We start from the raw sequence: 11,909 nt of genomic DNA, 5'->3' as shown, positions 1-11,909 counted from the left end.
TAGAACAGAAGTGCATGAGATTTAAGCTGAAGTTAAAAGCAGACAATACATCTCTCAAGATCTCAGCAAAAGTTATTTTTATTATTAACACTTGTACTTGTGCTTGTGACATACACCTAGTGGGTGCATTCTTCAGTCACCTTGTGGGTAACTGTAGCCTTCAGCCAGGAGCAGATGTCTTCAGGTGGTACACAACCTTCACTGGGTGTTTCGGCCCTCAACCAGAACACCCTCCAGTTGGTGGGCCGGCAGTGATGGCCAGGTCACTACCCATCTGCTCCTGGCTTCCAGCTTTCCTCCTCCCACCTATTCCATATCCTCCTCCATCCGAAGAGCTGCTTGTTTTTTACTCCTTTCGTCCAGGCGCAGAGCTGATGATGGTAACCGCTAGCTTTGATTTGGCGGGGAAACCTCTGCAGCCGAACTCCACCGGGAACAGCCATGCCTGCCATCCCTTGTCCTTGCAGTCCTGAAGAAGGGACTGATACTTCAAGGCCTTCCTCTCATGGGTAACGTCACATCCTTCCTCCCAAGGAACCGTCAGCTCAATTTCTTGATGTGAGCACCACCTCCGGGAATTGCAGCCTTTTGCCCACGTCCACCCTCATCTCCCAGGACCTGGTGTTTTGAAGGAGACTGGGTTTTGATGATTTAGTAGAAAAAGGTCTTGCTCCCTCTTTGACGAAGGTGATCGCCCTCTTCAAGCCCGTACAGGCAGGCCTCTTCCTGCATCTCTCCCACTCCAATATGTCAGCAAGGGAAATTAACACCTTGTCATGACGCCACCTCTACCGACCTTGGGTGAGAGCTGTTTTACACCCTGATAGTATATGTGCCAGTGTTCCCTTTTGCCCACAGAGCTTGCAGTTATGATCTTCCCTCAGCCCCCATACATGTAAGTGTGCTGGCGAAGGAAGGGTGTCATAGACAGATCGCAGGAGGACGGAAATTCGGTAGGGCTCCAGCCGCCACAACTCTTGCCAGGAGATCTTACACTTGGGAAGGTCCCATTTTGTCCATGAACCCTGGGATCCTTGTTCCACTGACCTTGCCATCCACCTTTTCTCCTCACGGGCCCGCACCTCAGCCTGAACCATCTCCTGTCTGCTCTTTACACCTGCGCTTCTCCATTGCTGGAAATGTGCAGAGCCGAGTCCACTCCGTCCGACGCAAGGGCTTCCAAAGATGTCTCGCAGCTGTACTGGCTGCCCAGCTGTAGTTCTTGTGTTTCATTTGAGTGCAAGAATGTGTCACGGTTAGATCCACTGTCTTTCTCTCGCCTTGTGTGTATGTGTGTGCGTACTGATTGTTTCGTGTGGGCGTTACTGCTGAACTCTCACCAGCGCCAGCTGCATTCCATCAACCAGCCTATTTAATGCCTTGTCTTTCGTCTTGTGTTTATCAGATCGTTGTTGGAGCTTCCCCGTGTCGTTACCCGTTCCTGTTCTCCTTGTGTGTTCTCTCGTATGCTTTTGAGTTCTTCGTGTCGTGCTGGATTCCTGTTTCCAGTTCCATTGTGGATCCTACACACTGATCAACACTCATCACTCCGGGGTTGCCCATCGAAGTCCCTGCGTCACCACTCTCCTGCTGTCTGCGGTGTTTGGACTTGAAGTGTTTCTTCCCAATAAAGAGATATTTTACTTGCATCTTGCATCCGCTTATACTTTACGTAACAGAATGATGTTGAACCAACATCACATTGTAACATTGATTCAATGCCGTTACCACTGATTTTTGGATGAAATAAAAAATAATGTCAACATTAATTCCGGGTGCAAAAGTGATGTTGATTCAATGTGGTTAACGTGACACAGTAACATTGATTTAACATTGTTTTGATGGTTGCTTGCTAACTGGGAATACCCTTGTGGTGGGAAGCTCGGGTGACACGAATTCCAGTTCCGGCTTTCTGACCTTTCCCAATTTAGTCCCCCCTTTCTCTCTCTTACTTCACTTTCTACTTACTGTCCTATCAAAAGGCACAAATGCCAGAAAATAAATCTTAGCAATAAATTTGCTGAGTGAACATATACTTGTTTTTAACAAGTGACACTTACTTAGCCTACATTTTAAAATATTTATTTGAATAAGGCAAAATTTGTATTTTAAAAAACCTTTAATATGGCAACATAATTCCTTGTTCTATTATATTTATATGATTATATCACTGACAGAGAGTGTTGACATCAACCATAGCTGCGAGATCTACCCTGCCCTTTCTCTTAGCTTAAGACTTCTTACTATTCCTTAGTAAAAGTTGGTCTTGGCAGCTTTGTGAATAGGTTTTAAGAGGAAACTCTTACATAATAACTTATTTAGGAGAACTCTTAGTGAAATAGATGAAATGTTTTTTGAATATTGCCCCAGGTTTACATAATTACATCCCAATTCTGAATTCTACATAGGTGTAATCATTCATACGGCCTCAGAGAAAGACAACGCTGTTTGCGCAAGACTCGTGCTTTTATGTTGTGTCATGTCATTGCTTTGACACATGTATTTCCTCTATATGCTCAAAAAACAAAAGCTAACAGCTGAATGCAGCCGAAGCATAAGGGTGTAGAGTGACCCAAGAATAGAGCTGAGTCCATCTTCATCATCAGTAAATGATCACAAAAGGCCATTTATAAGGATGAAGATGGATTCAGCTCTATTCTTGGTACAAAAATGAAATGCAATAAGCTTTCTGGACCATTTTTTTTCCGAATAATTTTAGGGCATTGGGTCATTTTGTCCTGTAATGGAAGGATTTGTTACAGGATGCGAGGAAATGATTAATGCCCTAAAATTATTCGAAAACATTTTTTTCCAGAAAGCTTATATCATTTCATTTGTGTAATATTTGTTCTATCTTTTAATGCAATTTTTTTTTTTTTTTTTTTTATCAGCGCACAATATCTCACATTAGGTCAATTTGGGTGTCTCTGTCAACCAAGTCAAGACAAGTCAAGTCAAAACTCTTGCCACTAGATGGCCTTATAGCTCTATATGGAGCAAATGCATGTTCTGCTGGGTCCTAAAGTCAATTCTTGAGTTTATATTTTCAGTGTGCATTCCGATACACATGTAGACATTAAAAAAAAAATTTGGTATAAAGTTTTATAATTTTTAGTTAAATCTATTTTTCTATGTGAAGCATTCCTTGCATTCCATTTATTTCTAAGGGGGTCAAATTGACCTGCGAGGGAAGGGTGTGTTATTATTTTTATTACAACCACATAAACTCGAATCGTGGTTCAAGTGCGACAAAAGTCCTAAAAAAAAAAAAAAAAAGAGTTCCAGGCCAAAATTACCCGAGGGAAGGATGGAGATAGTTCACCCAAAAAGGAAAATGTTGTCATTAATTACTCACCCTCATGTCATTCCAAACCCCATAAGACTTTCGTTCATTTTTGTAACATGAATATCTTTTTCATCAAATCTGAGAGATTTTTGTCCCTCCATTGACAAGTCTACACAACTACTTTCAAGCCCTAGAAAGATAGTCAAGACATCATTAAAGTAATCCCCGTGGTTCTCTCGTGAACACACGTTGGAGAATAGTATTTTGTAAATAAAAGTATTTATGTTTTGGTTCTTTGAAATTTACAGTTCGCACACATAGTAAAGGCTACATGAACCTAATAGATATGAAATCAACACGACTGATATTCACACCAACAACAACCAAAACTCAACTAACAGGGAACGTTCTCATAACTTTGCCTAACGTTCGGGTAACGTTCTCAAAGATATGAACAAACCTTATTCCGGTAACGTTAATAGATTATAGATAGTTATCTGAAGTTAATTTATGAAATGTTGTGTAAAAACTAGGGCTATTAAACTTGTTAGTAGACAACCTACATGAACCACTGAGCCACTGCCGCCCCTATATATAAATGATAGGCCTATATGTAGGGAAGATGTAAAATGTTTCTCCCAGCTTTAGGGGGGAGCTGTGTTCCATGAGTGTTTCGTTGTGTGAGTGAGCCCTTCTTCACATGGGTGGAGCTGTTGTTTAATTCAGTTATATTTCCTTGTGGAAATGTAAGGAGGGTTATCACTGTTCTCTAATTAATCTATTTCATTTATTTAACTATTTTGTCCATCCATGCTATTTGAAGAAATATATTGCTGTTAAAGATGTTTATTAACATATATGTGCAGTTATTTTCGATGAATGGTTTTGTATTTCTGATATTATTTCATGTGTAGCAAATTCAATGTGGTGGGGTATATTTTTCTGTATATTGTATTGTGTTTAACGTTTTGTTTTTTAAAGCTTCACTGCTGTGACGACCACGATCTCAGTGTCCTCCTCATTCATCAATCACATTACAACGCAGAGACATTTGGGGGAGCACACCAACGAAGAGGGTTACATATATAAATCTATATACAGTATATACATGCAAATATTTCTTAAATATATACAAGCATGTGTGTGTTTATATATATAAAATAATTATACACAGCACACACACATTTATTATGTAAACACAAACTTTAATTTTGGATGCGATTAATCACGATTAATCGTTTAACAGCCCTAGTAAAAACCATATTGCGATCATTTCTCAAATGTGCGTACGTATGTTTCAGAGAAGCTTCTCTTTCAGAAGTGAAATTTATAAATCACAAATGATCTTAAAATTGTGCGCAGCTGAATTGTTTCCGATCTCCGCTTTGTAAATGCCGCCTAATTAATATCATTAACCTATAAATGAGCACCAGTCAACATCCAAATCCTTTACCGCATATTTTTATCAATGCAGAATAATAATTGATTTATTAATAATAATAATAAACTACCAAAAGTCAAGGGTCAAGAGACCAACTAAACCTGATCAGCATAATGGTGACCTCAAACAAAACATTTAAACATCTAAACCACTGTCAATTCTCAAATAACTTCTATGTAACTAAATAGATATATATTCTATAACTTTCTATGAGAGAAATGAAGTTGGAAGCTGGTAATACTGTTTGTGGAGTTTGGGATATTCATTGACGTTGATTTCCCCTAAGGCTGTGACTGAAGTCAGTTGTACAGTAGTTTGTGTTCTTGTGTTTCTCTTATCCTTCAGTGATTCTGCTTGTTTACAGCAGGTGTTTGAAATACTGTTTCAGGAACATCATACTAACTGGACATTTTAACATTTCCATAACCAAAACTAAATGTTTGGAAAACTTTCTTAAAACAAATATTTGTTAGCTGGGTCAAAATTGACCGTTCGCAAAGACCCGTCCCCCTTAGTTACTGTCGCTATGTCCGACAAGCTACGCTCACACACACACCATGTTTTCACGCAGTGAAAAATACATTGCGGAGCAGAGAGGAGACTGACAACACACTTGACAGACAGGACTTTTCGGTTACTTTTGTAATTAAACATTAAACAAAGTCTCACCTTTCAAATTTGGTCATTTGTTAAAATAAATTTAAACAATAAATAGCGTTTTGTGGCTCTTTAATGTGTGTGACAGAATGTGTGTGACAGCCTCAGTTAAAGCTGCTCGTGAACCGATCATCTCTTCCTTCTAGTTCATTTATAGCATCAAATAAACATGAATGAACATCAGAAGGAATGTTGTTTTAACCGCGGAAAGACGTCAGTACACTCCGCTTCTCAAGTTCAAATCCTCCCATGTTAATCTACTAACTCTCCTGACTGCTTTGTCGGACAAAATGGCGGATGGCAAAGTATGATTGGTCAGATCACCTGTCAATCAAGCTCCCTGCAAATGGTCAATTGAAGTGCTCCAGTTTTTCATTTCATCTCTCAACTAAGCTCACAAAACACGCACACACATGCAGACATGCATCAGTGTAAAACATCATATTTAATATGAATGATGCCATTAGTGTAAACATTTGTACAGTGATCCAGACATAATTATAAAACATGAATCCTCAAACTTTGATTTACCTCATTAATTGTTACCATGCCTACAAAAGTCTCAATTAAACGTACTCGGTTACTAACGTAACCTCGGTTCTCTCTAGAAGAGGGAACGAGTACTGCGTCGAAGAACGCTACGGGAAAGATATTTCTTTGTCGAGATTGAAGCCTAAAATTAATCCTTAATTTTGTAATAATGTAAAACGCTTTTCTGAAGCATACAACCTAGGCGGAGCAATACAGCTCACCCATTGGCTGCTCTGCCAGAAAAGCACAGCCTATGCGAGGCCAGGACGCTGACCAATGAGGGCGCTTCGCGCCCTTCTGCGTCACCTCCCGCCCAAACAGGCGTGGCCTAGGCCTATAAATACGAGCATAGCTGTCTAACACGCCGATTTTCGTCAATGAAGCGACGCAGCGCGGACACGCACGGCCATGAGACGCAGTACTCGTTCCCTCTTCTAGAGAGAACCGAGGTTACGTTAGTAACCGAGTACGTTCTCTTACGTAGAGTTCTCTCGTACTGCGTCGAAGAACGCTACGGGAACCCCATGTAAAACGCCGTGCGTGCTCTTGGACCGACACAGACACCTAAGGGCGCGCGCGCCCTGGTATACAAGTGCCTACCCCAAGAAGTATAGGGAGAGCGGCTAAATTAGCATCATCCCTTTATAGTAGTGCCTCTTAAGGCATAACAGCATATATATGTAAATATAGATATATATGAGGGGTAATAGCATGCTCAAGGGACACATTGTCAGTGAGTGATGCTTAAACATTGAAGTGACCTGGGCCGCAGCGCGGGGCAGGAACACTTATACACATTAAACATTGAAGTGACCTGGGCCGCATCGCGGGGCAGGAACACTTATACATATTATCATAGAAGTGACCTGGGCCGCAGCGCGGGGCAGGACACTAATACATAGTCTTCTAGACCGAGAGCAGTTTAGCCTGCAACGCAGGAACCTCTAGGTTATAGAACCTAATAAATGTAGACGGGGAGGCCCAGCCTGCCGCCATACAGATATCTTGTAACGAGATTCCGCTATACCAAGCCCATGAAGAGGCCATGCCTCTCGTGGAATGTGCTCTGATGCCCAATGGGCATTCCAAACCTCTAGATGCGTAGGCTAGCGCAATGGCGTCCACTACCCATCGAGACAGACTCTGTTTCGTCGCGGCTCGCCCCTTGGAGCGTCCGCTGAACGAAACAAAGAGCTGCTCCGTCTGTCGAAAAACAGCGGAGCGGGACACGTAAGCTCTTAATGCCCTGACCGGGCAAAGGGAGCTATTTCCGTCCTCTGAGGCCGGCAGGGCCGACAGGGAGATGACCTGAGCCCTGAACGGTGTGTTGAGGGACTTAGGCACGTACCCATGCTTCGGTTTCAATACGACTACAGAGTCGTTTGGCCCGAACTCCATACAAGAAGCTCTCACTGAGAGCGCTTGCAAGTCTCCCACACGCTTCACTGAAGCGAGAGCCAAAAGAAATACGGTCTTGAAAGACAGGTGTTTCATGTCAACTGAGTGAATAGGCTCGAAAGGGGCCCCTTTCATAGCGTTCAACACTGTAGAAAGGTCCCAAACGGGGACTGAGGGGGGGCCTTGGAGGGTTTAACCTCCTGGCGCCTCTAAGGAAGCGGACCACCAGGTCGTTCCTGCCTAGTGAACGGCCAAGCGTTGGATTAACGAACGCTGATATGGCAGCCACATAGACTTTGAGCGTGGATGGGGTTCTTCCCTTATCCAATAGCTCTTGCAAGAAGGAGAGAATCTCCGGTTCTCCACACTGAAGTGGTGACAGACCTTGATCTGAACACCATCCAGAGAACACCGACCATTTGGAAGCGTAGAGCCGTCTAGTAGACGGAGCCCTAGCTTGCTCGATCGTGTCTAACACTCCTCTTGGGAGGTTAGCGGGTACCCGTTTATGGCCCATACGTGTAGGGACCAAAGCTCGGGGTGAGGATGCAGAATCGCGCCCTTGGCCTGTGAGAGGAGGTCTCTCCTCACTGGAATCGGCCACGGGGCAGTACTTTTCAGTCGCATCAAAGCTGGGAACCAGGTCTGATTCGTCCAGTATGGAGCAACCAGTAGTACTGAGCATCCGCTCTCCTTAATACGCTCCAGCACTTGAGGCAGGAGTGAGACAGGAGGAAAAGCATAGAGCGGACGGCGGGGCCAGACTCTGGCCAGCGCGTTCGTGCTCTTCGAAAAGAATTCTGGGCAGTGAGCGTTTTCCTGGTTTGCAAACAGGTCTATTTCCGCTCTGCCGAACGTTTTCCACAGCAGACGCACTGTCTGTGTGTGTAGGGACCACTCTCCCGTAGGAACATTGTTCCGTGAGAGTCTGTCCGGGCCTACGTTCAAGTGGCCTGGCACGTGTATTGCTCTTAACGAGCGCAGGTTGTGCTGGGCCCACACCAGTATGCGTTCCGCTAACCTGAATAGGTTTCGGGACCTCAGGCCACCCTGGTGGTTTATGTAGGCTACTACCGACACGTTGTCCGAGCGGACCAGGACGTGGTGTCCTTTTATCCGGGGACAGAAGCGCCTCAGCGCAAAGTCCACCGCCATCATTTCCAGGCAGTTCATGTGCGGTAGTTTGGCTCGCTCTGCCCATTGGCCAAAGAGCGGTCTGCCGTCGAGCAGTGCTCCCCAACCTGAGGTGGACGCGTCCGTGGACACCACCTTCAGGCTCGAGGAAGTCCCCAGGCTTACACCTGACCGGTACCAGTCTGACGCTCTCCATGGTGTCAGGGCTGAAATGCATTCCTGAGTGACCTTGAGGCGATAACGACCGTGTAACCATGCTCGGCGCGGTACGCGCGTTCTCAACCAGAACTGTAGTGGGCGCATGCGCAGCAGGCCCAACTGCAGCACTGTAGAGGCTGAGGCCATGAGGCCCAGCATTTTCTGAAATCTCCTGAGCGGCACTATGTGGCCGCTGCGGAAGGATTTCGCCATTTGCAGGGTATTTCGCCTGCGCTGTGATGACAGGCGTGCTGTCATAGACAGTGAGTTCAGATCCAGTCCTAAAAAGGAGATCCTTTGACTGGGAAACAGTGAACTTTTCTCCCAATTGACTCTCAGACCTAAGCACTCGAGGTGATCGAGTATTAGTGTCTTGTGGTGAGCGAGTTCTGACGGCGACTGAGCTAGAATCAGCCAATCGTCCAAATAGTTCAGAATTCGAACGCCTCGGAGTCTCAGGGGTGCCAGCGCCGCGTCCATGCACACTGTAAATGTACGAGGTGCTAGAGACAGGCCGAATGGCAGGACTGTGTACTGATATGCCCGGCCCTCGAAGGCGAATCTCAAAAATCGCCTGTGACGTGACGCAATTTGTATGTGAAAATACGCGTCTTTCAGATCTATCGCCATAAACCAGTCTCCTCGGCGGATTTGCGCGAGGATACTTCTGGTCGTGAGCATTCTGAACTTCCGCTTTGTTAGCGTTTTGTTCAGACGCCTTAGATCTAAAATGGGTCTGAGACCCCCGTCTTTTTTCGGTACCAGGAAATATCTGCTGTACAGACCCCCTTCGCTCTGAGATAAAGGCTCTATGGCCCCTTTGCTCAATAGCTTCGCTATTTCGGCTCGAAGTAGATGTGCTACTTCTGTTTTCACCGTGGTTTCGACTTTCTCCGTGAAACGGGGAGGGCGTCGATGAAACTGTAGCGAATAGCCTCTTTTTATAGTCTCTAGCACCCATTCTGAGACCCCGGGAAGTCTTTCCCATGCATCTGCACGTGTGACTAGGGGTTGAATGTAATCTGGGCCCTGGTCGCGAAATGGCGGCGACACGAGAGCAACTGTGTGCTGTGACATGGACGCCGTGGCGTGTGAGGCGGGGGGCATGTTTAACACAGTATGCATCCCGCGCGCGCTCGGCTCTCTGTGTCGAGAGAGAGCGCGCGGGACGAGTCCCGTAGGGCTCGTTATGCTTGTGAATAAACGTGGGCGCTTGGTGGCGGGCACATTTATAACACCGGGGACACTGAGTTTGTGTACTGACTGACCGTTCGTTAGTTTCGTTTTTACAGAAAACCGCGGAACGTGCAGTGTGTAGTGGTTGTGGGCACTTGGCAGTGGGTCATGCTCACTACATGTAAAACACAATCGGCATGAGCCGATTTTATGTGTGCAGACCCTGTGTTGTTCAGGGCTGTGCTTGCACGGGTTGAAAAACCGGGCTCTGGTCGCGAAATGGCGGCGACACGAGAGCAGTCGTGTGCTGTAACATGGGCGCCATTGCAGCGTGATGCGGGGGCGCGCTTAATCGAGCGGGCAGCCCGCGCGCGCTCTCAGCTCTCTCAGCTGAACGAGAGAGCGTGCGGTGCGAGCCCCGTACGGCTCGGCATGTTTGAGAATAAATGTGGGTGCGTGAACGCGGGTACATTTATAGCACTGGGAAGTACTGTCTATTAGAACTGACTGACCGTGCATTGGTTTCGTTTCATAGAAACCGTGTGACATGTAGCTTGTAGTGATTGTGGGCGCTTGAAAACGGGCACGCTCACTACATATAATGCACAATCGAAATGACTCGATTTATGTGTGCAAGCCCTGTATTGTGCGGGGCTGTGCTTGTGTGTACAAATGGGCACTGGGTCGTGGGCATACAGTTACACACATTACATCATCGGCCATGGCCGGGACACCGTGTAGCACAGAGAGTACTGTCTATCAGAACCGACTGACCGTACATTCGTTTCGTTTTTACAGAAACCACGGGACATGCAGTGTGTAGTGATTGTGGGCACTGAAAAGCGGGCACGTTCACTAACTTACATGTGAAGCACAACCGACAGGAGTCGATTTTATGTGTGCAAGCCCTGTATTGTGCAGGGCTGTGCTTGTGTGTATGAATGGGCACTGAGTCGTGGGCATTACGGATACACACATTACACCATCGGCCGTGGCCGGGACACCAGAAAATACATTTTCAGATTTACCTGGGGCGTCGTGAAAACGGCGTTTGTGTGCAGGCAAACGGGCATTGATGCCGATTTGGTGACTGCAAAATACACTGGCACGGTCGCGTATGTTGGGACTGTGCGAGCGAGACATTTTAGTGAAATCCGGCCGCGGCGGGATTTTAACACTGTAGCTTTCCTCGAAGCAGAAGTGCGCATCCTGGCTAAAGACGGGGCTTTCCGGGACTCCGCGCTTTCTTCGTGAATTCAGGAAGAAAAGGGCGCGGGTCGTGAGGACGGTAACGTACGTTCCTCTGCAGAAAAACAGCCATCCAGCCGGTAAGCGCATCGATGCTGGTCTTTCTCCGTCGACGCTCATGAGCGGCGGGGGAGGGGAGATCCTCGGAGCTCGCCCATCCGAAGCGGGAGAGAAAAGCAGTCTTCCTCCACAGACGCGGCTTCACCTTCCTCGTTCATGACGGACGCGGCGGCACACAGCGGCCCTTGTCCGTCGATCATAGAGTCCAGCGAAGCGGGCGGAGAAGCTGGCGGCAGCAGCGGCGAGCACCTCGTGGTGAAGGGAGGTTCCGGGCTCTGCTAAGCACGGCGCTTTCACGGCGCGGCACTACAGCAGGCGTAAAAGATGCAGCTTCAGTAAATGAACGCCAGGCGAGTCCGCAGAGTCACCGTAGGCATCAAATTACAGCGATGGCAGCCGCCATCGACGAGAGCTGAAGCTGCGTGATACTCACAGGCAGGAAACACAGCACGTGGTCCCTGTCGCTGAGCGGGGCTCTACACGAGCCACAGGAGGTGCGAGGCATCTTGAAAAAGACGCTCGGCTCTTTTAGTGGTGGAAAAACTGTGTGTCGCGACGGCGAACACACACACAAAACACACACACATAATGTAAAGGATATTCCACGCCGGAGAAGCGCAGCAGGGAACGGCGGCTGAAGGCGGCGAAGACCAGCGGCTTCAGGTAAGAGGCGCGTCCTGCTGAGGTGCTTGTTCCAAACGGCTGTGGCGGCTCGAATCCAATCCAGCGATGCGTGCAGCTTCGTTGAATTTTAGAAAATCGGCGTGTTAGACAGCTATG

The 11,909-nt window shown here is 46.7% G+C and overlaps 1 protein-coding gene across 1 annotated transcript in view; it reads left to right on the top strand.

Annotated features, from left to right (window-relative positions):
- Positions 1–11,909, top strand: part of LOC306992573 (uncharacterized protein) — an 868,003-nt gene that overhangs the window by 265,146 nt on the left and 590,948 nt on the right. The gene's annotated exons all lie outside the window — the stretch shown is intronic.

This window comes from Phoxinus phoxinus, assembly GCF_949152265.1.
Source record: "Phoxinus phoxinus genome assembly, chromosome: 2".
Classification (NCBI taxonomy): Eukaryota; Metazoa; Chordata; class Actinopteri; order Cypriniformes; family Leuciscidae; genus Phoxinus; species Phoxinus phoxinus.
The sequence above is the reverse complement of the archived record's forward strand: the minus strand, read 5'-3'. Positions and strand labels throughout refer to the sequence as shown.